This window comes from Parus major, chromosome 1 (assembly GCF_001522545.3).
Source record: "Parus major isolate Abel chromosome 1, Parus_major1.1, whole genome shotgun sequence".
Lineage (NCBI taxonomy): Eukaryota > Metazoa > Chordata > Aves > Passeriformes > Paridae > Parus > Parus major.
Genome location: NC_031768.1, coordinates 45,781,578 through 45,794,869, shown reverse-complemented (window position 1 = coordinate 45,794,869; position 13,292 = coordinate 45,781,578).

Below are 13,292 nucleotides of genomic sequence, written 5' to 3'. Positions count from 1 at the left end.
TATATGAGGCACATAAACACAGTTCAACCCACATGTAATGGCTGACCTCATCTCTGTAGTCCCCTGCACTGGTCACCAATTTCCTCTTTCTTGTCCCAAGGCAGAAAACAGCATGACTGGGCAGGAGTTCTAATAGTGGGGGACCAGGTCCTGTATGTAGTCTCTGATTGCTCAGAAAAAAACACTTGATAAAGGCTTCTTAAATTGATGTTTCACATTGGATGGCTTCTAGGGAAGGGATATAAAAACATATTGAGTATTAAGGAAAAGAAAATGAACAGTAATGGATGAAAGTGAGAGAAACAGGCAAGAATCATTGCTGGCTTACAGTCTCCTGGATGACACTGCTTACCTGCTGATTGTGGGTAGCATACAAAGGTGGTTATTGCTGCCTCCATCGCCCCATGCCTCTTAGATAGATACAAGCTGCATGGAATGGACTTCTGGTGGAGCCTATATCTATACAATTTGTTTCAAATAAAAATAAATCCTTGAAGCTTACAGATAAAATTCACTAAATTTAGAGGAAGCGAAGTTCAAAAATTCAGTCTGAGTAGCTCTCCTGGTCTCTAGAGGACACAGAAGAGAGAGAGAGAGAGAGAAAGGAAAAGAAACCACAAAAAGGTAATTGACCTGAACAGGAGACAGTAAGAGAGAAGAGAATGAAGATAAGGTCCTTGAAGATACTATCAACTTCAAGCTTAGAAAAGATAAAAGGAAAGGGTGACTTTAAAGCAGACTCACTGCAGAAACTAAGTGATACTATAAACATGAATAAGAGTGAGGCACTATGGGCTCACTGACGTGTATAGGGTTTAACATAGACAGAGGGGGTTCAACTTCTTCATATACATTACATCAGGTTAGAAAAAAACCCAACAAAACCAAAACAGAAAACAAAAAACAAACAAAAATACCCACCCAAACAACACACCACCTCAGACAAAAAAACAAACAAATGAATAAAAACCCCCAACAGCCACCCAAACATCATTACTAGCTGTGGGGGGAAAAAGAAATGGTATATAATTGACCAAGAAATCAACACCTATAAACCATCACCTAATAAAATCCTTGATTAAAAGTTTAATAGGATGAAAAGACTCTCTTCTGAAAGATCTTAAGAAATATATAATAATTAGTATATTAATATCTATGGCACGTTTCTTCTGGGGTTAGATTAACACTGCAAAGTTCTGGATTGAGGTTCTTAGGGAGCATGAGCAACTAATCACTAAAAGTCTTCCACAGGGCTCAATCTTATGGCCAGCTCTGTTCAATAGATTTTTGAATTACATGGACGCAGGGGGTGAATGTATTATTAGAAAATTTTCTGACAGTACCAAACTGGGAAGTTCTGTTGACTCCCTTGAGGGATGACAGGAATAATCAAGGGATTTAGACAAACTAAAGCACTGAGCAATTACAAATGGTGGATTCCACACTTGTAACAGTGGCACAAGTATAAATTGAGACAGGAGTGACAGGAAAGCAGCTCCCTCAACGCATAGAATGTTGATAGCAGGCTCAATGGGAGCCAACAGTGTTCCCTTGCAACCAGGAGGGCAAACCCCTTCCTGGGGTGCATCCAACATCTCCAGCCAATAAAAAGTGGCAATTATTCCACTGTATTCAACATTGGTACAGCCTCACCAAGAGTTCTGTGTGCAGTTTTGGGCCCCACAGTTTAAGAATGACCTGAAGGTCCTTGAATGCATACGACTGGGGGAAAACAAATCTGGTAAAAAGGCTGGAAGGCACATCCTGTGAGGAGTGGCTAAGGATGCTGGATTGTCATGGGATAGCTTTACCTTTAAGACAGCTGAGGAAAGAGGGGAAGTTGAAGCTGCTAGTGGCTGATGGGAGTTCTTCGTCCTGACCAATTATCAGTCATTTCCAAGAATTGACAGCAGATATGACCATTAAAAAGTGAATTCAACTTGTAAACACTCCATGACATGGATTTATCTAGTTTACAAAAGTGGAGGATAATAGGGTGGCCTCAAGTTATTTGTTTACAATATAATTAATTGCTATTAATTAGAGATAAAAATATTTCTCACTTTTTTATTTCATTATTTAAAAGTTTTGTTTTTATTTCTGCCATGTTATTACAGAAGTACTTCAGTACACCTGCTGCTGTTGCATAATGTTGTGCCACCAGTTAAATCACTGCACTAGAGAAATTTTCTCTTGAAATGCAGAAAAACTTCAGTGTTGTGTCACCATAAGACAGCCACTCCTGAACACCACAGCAGCCAAACCTTACCTCTTTCATAATCCAGTAAGATGATAAAACATAAAGTGCAATGTTCTCATACACAATATGTAAAAAACTTGTTTTATCTTTCTCTTATGTGGCATTTGCCATAACTAAAGACATTAAATACTAGCAGCTCTCACCAGAGGGCACAGAAGTATCTTCATTGGTGATGTCTTTCACTTGACAAAGAAAGGGTTTTGGTTAGTCACTGTAAAAGGCCCCAGCTATTCCTTCCCAGCAGGAACTCTACTTTCTTACAGTTTAATTTTATGGCTGATGACACATACAAATGGCAAGCATCTTAGCATGTTATTTTACAATGCAGTCCTAATGAAAAAAAAAAAGAAAAATAGGTAGCTGAGTTAGAGTTCATTAAAAACAGCAAGAAGGATTTTTTTAACATGTTCTTATCCAGAAAAAAAATGCAGGCTCATTTTTGAAAATTAAATTATACATGGAGGGTATTTTATTAAAAGACATTTTACTCAATTATCAGACACTATTCAACTATTCACTATCCATTCACGTAAAAAAATTTGCCTTGCAGTATTTTTAATGAATTAGCTATACTAAAGAATCTGTAACTGCTTATCCATCCACTGATGCCAAATGCCCAAAGAAATTGTTTTAGCTGTGATTTGGAGTGACCTATCAAGGTCACGGTGCAGCCTTCCTGAAGAGAGTTTTTCTATTCCTTTTATTGGCCAACAGGAGTTCAGATCCCCAGTTTATGAAGACTGTTTCCTAACCACCAGAAATATATATTGACATTACTACCTAATTATATTCAAACAGGAATATATTTCAAAACCAATAATTTTTATACATATTATAAACTTTCACTAGATCAGATTGCTCAAAGCCCCATTCAGCCTGATCTTGGAACTCTCCAACACTGGGACATCCACCTCTGAGAAATGTGCTCTGGTGTCTGAACAACTTGAGCATAAGTTTCTTCCTTATATTCAATCTAAATTCACCCTTTTTCACTTTAAAATCAATGATCCTTGTCCTGTCAGTACAGGCCTATTAAAAAGCCTGTCCCTTCTTTCTTATAAGTCCCACTAGAGTATTGAAAAGGCATAAGAACTTTTAAGAAGTACAATAAGAACAATAAGAACAAAATAAGAACTCTCAGGACCTTCTCTTCTCCAGACTGAACAACCCAAACTCTCTCAGCCTTTCTTCCCAAGACAAATATTCCAGCTTTTTGGTCATAAATGTTGCATCAGGAAACACATTGCCAGCAGGTTGAAGGAGGTGATGTTGCCCCTCTACCCAGGCCTAGAAAGGCCACATTTGGAGCTTTGAGTCCAGTTCTCTACTCCCCAGTACTAGAGAGACATGGAGCTCCTGGAGCAGATTCAGTGGAGGGCAACAAAGGCAATCAAGGGACAGAAGCATCTCTCTTATAAGGAAAGACTGAGAAAGCTGGGCCTGTTCAGCCTGAGAAGAGATGGCTGAGAGGGGACCTCATCATTGTCTATCAGTATCTGAAGGGAAGGTGTCAAGAGGATGGAGCCAGGATCTTCTCAGTGCCAAGCAACAGGACAAGAAACAATGGGCAGAAACTAATGCATAGGAAGGTCCACTTTCTTTACATTGTGGGTGACTGCACACTGGAACAGATTGCCCAGAGACATTGCAGTCAGCCTCACTGGAGGTACTCCAGAACCATCTGTATGCAATGCTTTGCCATGTGCTTTAGGATCACCCTCTTTGAGCAGGGAGGTTGGACTAGATGGCTCACTGTGGTCACTTTCAGCCTGACCCAACCTGTAGCTCTGTGATTCTCTGCTCTGCTGCTCTCTCAGGTCCATTTCTTTCTTATGCTCTGAACCCCAGAGCTGAATGCAGTACTCCAGGTGGAGCATCACCAGAGGACAGTAGAAGAGCATCTTCCTAAACCTATTGTCCATGATAGTTTTTTATGCAACCAGGGATGTAATCAGATTTTTGGGCTGCAAGCATATATTGCTGGATTATGTCCATTTTTTAAATCAACTAGTATTCCCACTTCATTTTCTTTAGGACTACTCAATCCATTTATTCTCCTGTCTGAACTGATACTGGGGGTTGCCCTAGTTCATGTCTAGGATATTGCACAATGGATGGTAACTTCCATTCCTATGTGTCCTGATGAAATTAAAGAATTTGCATATGAGAAAAGTGAAGTTTCAACCAAAAGACATGATGGTATCAAATAGAAAAATACGAAGTAATGATCTCTGGTCAAGGTGGGTTTAAAAATGAAAATATAGATGAACTGCAGCAGTTAGAATAGCCAAGCCAGCAAAATAGACATGCAAGATTAGCCCTTGGACAACTCACTTAACAGTTTCATATATAGAAACTTGAAGACATTAGCTTCTGGATACTTAAATATAGTACATTTCATTGTTACTCCCACTGTCAACATTAATGAGAACTCTTCAAGTATATTGAGGAGAAATAGATCTTTAAAGGATTTCATTTATTTTTTAAAGGATCACTTAAATCTAAATTACTATTAAAAGGAGTGCTGAAGTAGAATTGCATTAAGATTACATTAATTCCCTCTCTCTCATGACTGCCATGAAAGTATCAATAATGTATTGAAGATTAGGGAAAGAGAAGTGAAAAAGGAAAAAAAAAGAATGTTTGCAATCAAATGAAAAAAATTTTACTTAAAGTTTATTAGAAAGTATTTTAACACATCCAAAACATTACCTCTATTTTTCTCATAATCAGAAATTCATAAGAAAAATATGTTATATTCTCATTTTTAATTTGATTATTATAATCAAGTTTATTTTCAATATATGTTTTACTGATATTAGAAGATCAATTAATACTATTCTTTAATTCAGATATTTTATGGTGAATAATTTTGAACATAGTAGAGCATACATTTTATTACTGCTTATATAATGTACTTTAAAATACAATGTATTTCTAGCTTATTGTGCATAACTATTTCATGTTGAGCCTTATAAAGTCTGACTGACAGATACCCACCCAGTCACTGTCTCATTCTGTCTCCCCAACATGACAGGAGAAGAAAATAAGATGAAAAAGTCTGTGGGTCAAGATAAGGACAGGGAGATCACTTACCAGCTGTCACCACAAACAAAGCACAGTTGAAGCAAGCAAAATTAATTTTACCCCAAAATTTAAGATTTTTGGATAATGTGAGACAAAGGCAGTACTAAAAACTCCTTTCTTGCACCTTTCTTATTTTCCTAGGCTCAATTTCCTTCCTTCAAACCCAGATCCTCTGCTTTCTTACCCTATTCCCAAGGGAATACACATATATATATCTCTCAGTCTCTCTATGTATATAGATATATATCAACATATATATATCAGAATGGGTCGTTGTAATAGAACCATCTTTTCTCCTTACATTATTTTATTAAAAAAAAAATGAAGTATATATCTTATATGCTTCAAATTATTTATAACATATATATTATTATAGATAAAACAATTTGCAATGCCTTTTTTCAGGAATTCCAGGATGACAGTCTTCCAAATGTTGTAGATAAGAATTTTTCTTCTCTATAGTGAGGTTTTGGACACCTAATCTATGCCTAAATGATAGGTATTTTATGAAATGTTACAATGAAGAATACCTAATTTCCAAAAAGTCAGTGCTAGGAAGTAGATGTTATCTTCCAGTTGTCCAAGGGAATTTAGAGAAGTGTTTATATAATAATATAATCAATTTTATTTACAATTTAAAAAATCTTATCTAACATATTTTTGTTTGTTTGATAGGAAAGCATTTCTAACATTAAAAATTTAAATATTCACATCCTGGGTCAGTTTTTCAGCTGGTAGAACTAGAATAATTTATACCATCTGAAAGGTAGGATCTCATTTTTGAATACTGTGTAACAAAAAGTGATGCAGTAAAATATATTTTCTTTCCTGACAACATATGTCAAGTGTGAGTACATGATTTATAAAGGAAAAATTTAAAATGCTATATAAAACAAGAAAATAAAAGACACAGCATGTATGGAAAGTTCTCTATAAAACCTCAACTAGCAGCTATTTGTAACTTGAAATAATCATTAATGCTGATTTCTTCTTAGTACTACAAAGTGTATCAGAAGCAATATGACTGTGTTTAGCCATCAAAAAGACAGTCTTTTGTTATGTCTGAACACTTTACTACACAATTCCCTGTCATGCTATCTTTTACCACAAAAGCTGCTCTGTATTCAGGTTCCAAGTTTTGATATGAAATTGAGGGTAAAGAGGTAGAGAAAGGGTATTTTTAATGGTTCTTAATATATATTAAGATCTATATTAAGATCTATATATCTATCATATATATAATATATATTAAAGTATATGTTAAGATATATAATATATATAATATTACATATATTATGGAATATATAATTAACTTATATATAAGTTAATCACAACAAAGTTTTATGACCACAGACTTTTTTTTTTTTTTTTTTGTATACCAGCCCCTAGTATATATATATAAAGGGCTTTTACCTGTCTTTTCTATAGTCAGATCTTTGGTTCCCATAATTTTTAGCAATGAACTTCCTCTGATAAGGGCTGCTGCAGTGACTTTGAACATAAATACAAGTTTTGTGAACTTTTCACTAATAATACCATGCACTGTACGACATCTCTAAGACCATGATCAAAATGTTTTACACAAGTGTTCCTGCTCAGTTAATGACGAATTTCCCACTAAGCATAGAGAGCTAACAATAATAACTAGTGAGCCAGTATTGTTTCTCTTTTCAACACTCAGTATCTGCAGTCAAATGTCTTTAATTGTAAAAAATTTAACAAATACTTAAATGCTAAACAGTTCCTTTAACTATCACAACAACATCTGCTTCAGTGGAACTTCTCTATCATACTTAAACAGGTTATCAAAGTCCCAGGTTTGTCATAAATTATTCCTAAGCAGATTTGTAGGGCAAAACAAAAGTGGATATGTATTGATATCCACTGTCAGTGTTACACAAGTCCTCACATACATTTAGGGTTACATCAAGTTTGTACACAGATATGAGCAATAAATGTTCTTCAAGCATGAGGGAAAATTCACAACACAGCTGGCATCCATACAGTCCATGGAGGTACTCCTGCAGAACAAGCTGGCCACCTTCTTATTGGGAAAGTCTACTGGCCATGTTGTTCTCCAGAGAGTACTCAGGTTTTGTCTTTGAATTGGCTGGCATGGGTGAAAATCAAATAAATGGGTAATACTTTTGAGGAGTTTGCAAATGCTTAATTTAACTCCATGTCTAGTTTGTGTAAGTTTTAATGTAACCTAAGAATTCAACTACATAGTTCTCACAGCCAGGAGGGCATCACAAGTGCCAGTAAACTTAATTATCTTGCACTTTAGATTACAGACATATGGAATAGAAATAATAAAAAATATGTAGGCAGAGAATGGCAAACTATATGGATGTGGAGCAACTGAAGGTATGGCAGAATAAGGAAGATAAACTGTCATGTGATGTTGACATTGAAGTCATCAGGTCATCAGTATCACAACATATCTACTCTCAGCTTTTAAGGACATCTCTTATCAGGAAAACAATGGATAGTCTATACTCTTGCTGTCAAGAATATAGAGTAAATGAAATAAGGGCCATAGAGGCTCTTTTATCTACCAATCTCGCTCCTTGACCTTGAAGTGTCTGGGAAAGAAACCAGAAGTGATACACTGCTGCCCTCTACCTTTAAATAAGTAAGACTTTAAAAAAGTGTTCCTATTCCATCAGTATGCACCTGGACAACTATTTGTTATGTGCACTTTATATGCACAAATACAGGGAAGAAATTACTTAACAATAAACTTTCCACTGCTATTCATGAAATTGGGTAAAACTAGTTGAGATAAAGATGTTGCACAATCTATCCCATGATCTTGCATTCTTATATTTTTATATGAATTAGTTCATTGGTACAGTCACTCAGAAATGCTGAGTTAAGGAGGACTTTGAATTTCATGCTTTTGATTAATGTGGATTCATATCCATAATCTTTTAATAGAATCGTTCAGTATGACATCAAAAATCCAAATACACGATAACAAAGTTAAGCTAGAATCCATTAATGTACTATAGGACTGTTGTTAATAATGACACTTTGTACTGATACTAAATATATGGTAATTTAATGTCATAGCTTGTTATCTCCTTTGTATTATCTATATATGGTTCCTTTTCCTATAAGTAATTTTTTTGCTTTTTCTTCTTGGTAAATCTTGGAGCTAGTGTTCTGAAAATAAATCATCCTCTGAGGAGGAACCAGGCTTATTCAAGATGAGCTTTACCTGCTTTGTGTCTGTAGAAGTACTGGAGGTCTCTAGCAAGGTCAGTACAGGTCTTGCAGAACATTTGACAGTTGACAAGTAAGTTCCAAAATCTGTTTGTGGTGAGAGATCAGGATACAAGCAATACCTCATTTATAATTTCTATTTATTATAAAAAGAGATATTGAAGATAAAATTTACTTTTCACTCTGTGTGTTTCCCCTTTTGAAATATTGAGAGAGAGGACAAAAAAAACAAAACAAAACAAGCTGCTAAGGTGAGAAAAATTTTCCTCCCTTTCCCGTCTTACTTATATTGTCTTTTTGTCAAAATTCTTCACTGCTAACTTCTGTTTTGTCCCTAAGGACGGGGAAAAGTAAAGAGAACTCTTTCTTAAGAGCGTTTAGAATTAAATACACCAAATAGATTCATGTCATGATAATATATTGTGAGAAAAGATAACAAATCATTCCTGACTTTCTAATCCCTTATGTGACCCCTATATTTAAATCATAAACTGAATAGAGGGAAAAGTTCAAAGTTTTGATTACTGCATAAAAGACAGACTTAGTGGATGAATTTCAAGTGCCTGCAGGGAGAACTAAACACTAATAACAGAGGCTTCATTCAAGGTATTGCAAATTGAGATGGAACAAAATCTAAACATGAAGAGATTCAGATGAATACTAACCATAGAATATCCTGAGTTGGAAAGGACCCACAAGGATTATTGAGTCCAACTCCTGACTTTTTACAGGACAACCTAAAAGTTGAACCATATAAACGTCCGAATGCTTCTTAAACTCCAACCAGCAGGCTTGGTTCCGTGATCACTTCCATGTGGTCCACCACCCTGTCAATGAAGAACTCTCTCCTTGTATCCAATCTGAACCTCCTTGATGCAGCCTTAAACCATTCCCTTGTACTCTTTGACTAGCCACCAGAGTAAACACATCAACATCCGCCTCTTCACTCCCTATCCTGAGGAGGCTGTAAACAACAATAAAGACACCTCTCAGACTCTCCTACACTGAGAAAACCCTGCTCCTCACAACCCCTGCCCTCTGGTCCTTTCACTGTCTTTCTTGCCCTCCATCAACATTCTTTACAATTTTTTAGCATTGCCTATAGGAATAACAAAGCCAGAAGTCTGTGAAAGAAATTTTTTAGGAATATGGTCCACAAATATTTTTATATTCTCTTTTCATAATTTATTTTCCACAATATTTGTATGATATATCTCTGTGTCTCTATCTGGTATCACTTAAACAAAAATATGTTTTTACAAGTTCCCTTAAAGGTCCATTGGAACATCTTGCTGCCATTACTTTGTTATTATTTCAGCTATATTTATTCTTAAACAATCAATCCTTTAGCAAAAAGGAAAATAAAATAAAAAGGAATGACTGATCTTGGTGGTTCTTTGATTAACAAACTACTACTGTAATCGCTCTCAGGTAAAGGGTTGGTGTTATGGTTTAGCCATACTGGCCATCAGCTCAGCCCCACACAGTTTCTCACTTACTCCTTTTTACAGCAAGATGAGGAAAAGAACAAGAAGACTAAAACTGAGAAAAATCCTGGGTTGAAATAAAGACAAATTAATAAATAAAGTAAAAGCAATTAATCCAAACAAAAGCAAAATAAGAAATTCATTCACTACTTCCTGTGGGTAGGCAGGTGATCAGCCGTCTCTAGAAAGCAAAGCTCCTTCACCTGTAATGGTGACTTGGGAGGACAAACTGTCCCTCCAAATGTCCTTCCTTTCTCCTTCATCTCCCAGCTCTTATTGCTGAGCATGATGCCAGATGATATGTGACATCCCTTTGGTCAGTTGGGATCAGCTGTCCCATTTGTGTTGCCTCCAGGCTTCTTGTCACCCTCAGCCTACTTACTGACAAGGGACAGTGAGAAATAGAAAAGGCCTTGGATCTGTGTGAGCACTGCACAGTAATAACAAACATCCCTATATTATCAACACTGTTCCTATCACCAATTCAAAGCAAACACCATAAATACAATGGAAAAGACTTAATGCTACCCCAGCCAAAACCACGGCTGCTAGCAACATGTGCTGATATGACTGCAAGCCTTTCAAATAAGCCAAGTTGCGCCCAGTAAATACATTGATAGCGTCCAATAACTACATTTAGTAGGTACAATTTTCCTTCTTTTAGTCCTAGTTATTTATTTTTTGACCTATTTCCTAGGCTGCATCAGCTAAGGAAGATTGTAGAAGACATGTTGATAATTATTTTATGAACCTATCAATGGTGCTTTAACAAGTAAAGCACATCCAAGACCCTTCAGCAGCAGCTGATTTAAGTTGCTGTCATTTCCTCCTGGGTGCAGCTGGGGTGGGATAACTGCTGATGCTGTTGTGAAAACAGCTGCACAAGCTATTCAGCCAACTGGAGATGGTTGGCAGCAGGCTGCTGAATACAAGCTGCTGCTTATTTGCAACAACAGCAGCCTACTGGGTAGCACTGCTATTTGTTGCTATAGAGGCTTGAAAGTAGTGCCAGGTAGGAATTTCTGAGGGTTTAATCCTAAATCTTATTTCCACCTGGTATTCTGTGACATTCTTAAAATTACTAAAGGCCGAAAGACTAGCTAAGTAATTTGGGTTATGATCTTGCAATGAGGAATGCAAATGAAGATTTTCTTCTGTAGACCAAGTGGTAAGAGCTAGTTGGCTGTATGGATATGGCTGCTGAGAAATATGCAATAGTCAATGTATTCAGTTTTTTGGAGTGGATGAATGTAAACTTTTTGTGAGATTTGATATCCATAGATCATAGCGGGCTGTGACAGATAATTTTGTTTTAGAGATGTTTCTTACACTGAATATATGCCCTCATATTTTACTAGTTTGGCTAGAGTGATGGAAAAACCCTAAAATATTAGCAGAAGCTATTCACATAATCAGTACAAATAAAGAATGGGGTCTCATAAATGCGTAGGATCATAGAAACAAGTCCTTCCTGAAGCAGGATATTTATTTTATGTTAAAAAGATGGCAATTTAACAAGACAAATCTCTTACTTTCCTTTGCTCCAGTTGTTGTTTTTTTGGTTTTTTTTTTTAATTTTAATTTAGTTTTTTTTATTCAGAAGTTTATTGTAAGTTCAGTTTTTCTTAACTTCTTTATTTTTGGGGTTTTATTAAATTTTTGTCAAAAGATTAGATTTCTTATGCTTTGAAACTTCATGTGCTAGAGTTGCACACAGCAGAGGAAGACAGTATGCAACAGTCTTTTCCAGAACAAAAATGAGTTGTTCATGAGAGTTCTTTTTATTGATATGACACCTTAATGACAATAAATGGAGCAATATAAAATTTTATTTATGTCATGTCGAATTTCACCTATATGAAGCAAAACTATCTTGAAGAGCAGAGTGGTTTAAAGGCAAGGTTTAGAATGACTTGGAAAATTACATTAATCTATTCAGAGAACGAGAAATAGATCCAGGATGTTGCCTTTGGGGCTCGTTTTTGTAGGACAGGAAAGGGATCTCCTGCGTTATACTCGTAAGGCTGCAGCAGAATACAGGAAAAACTTACTGGAACATTTGATTTTTAATTTTTTTTATATAACTCTATTTCTGTAACAAAACTTAAAAATTCCTGAGGGACCTTTGCATGACTGACAAAGGGAGGTTAAGGAGAAGGAAAGTAGAATTTCCCTGCTCTAAATATTGCTGTTGAATTGGACTTTTTTTCTTTTTCTCTTGAGCAATAGGTGTGGTCTTGAATTTTAGTTTTTTTAATGGCTCCCGCTAAGTAAAATTCAGCTGTGGGAAGAAAGGGCAGTGTGAGGAAGCTAGAAACAGAATACAAGAGTGAGACAGGAGTCTGGATTCGCTTTCATGAAACGATGTGAAAAATAACCCAGATGACCTTTACCACATTCCAGAAACATTTGGAATTATTATTTTTCTCTACTTTCAAGTGCTTTCTTTTGCAGATATTTTGGATCTTTTTTGGCATGAAATATTAAACTGTGCTCTGGAAGCCTATGTGAAAGTGAAAAAATTCTTCCTGTATAATAGATTATATCAAGTACATTGTCTAGACTTGAGGCAGTTGCAGGGGAAAGAATGTTAGAGCAAGGTTAATAAAGTACATACAGAAGTGACAAATAGGTTTTGAATAATAATATATAACAGAAGTTATTTCAAAAGTATTTTGCTTTTATTCTGATTTCTTCTCTACCACTATTTATTTAATACAAGAATGTTAAGAAGAAATGAGAATGTGTATTTTTGCAAGCTAGAGTACCATAATCAAGAATAATAAGAGAAGTACTCTTCAGTAGTTAAGATGACCTTTTGTTGTTGTTTTATTTATTACTATTTTTTCATTATATGCTTTCATATTTTCAGGTGAAGCTTCTTAAAAGAAGATATTTAAATTTAAGAGCTGGTTTTGTAACTCTTTCACCGCCCTAGGTTTTTCTCCATCTGTTTAATTGGAAGAGTTTCACTTTATATATTAATTCCCTGTAAATAATTTTCTTCTGAGAATTTCATAACATAGCCAGCTAATACTGTCATTTAATTTTTCTTTTCTGTTAATTATTTCCTTTTCATGCTTACAAAAGTGTGAGTCTAGACAGAGTCTATTAAGGTCAAGATATTAAAAAAGAGAGACATAGAGGCTCAGTGGATTCAGTCATTTACACTGAAGCAGTTAAAGAAAAAGTTGAAAACTCTCCAAAAATATCTGAAAGTCTCTCACATG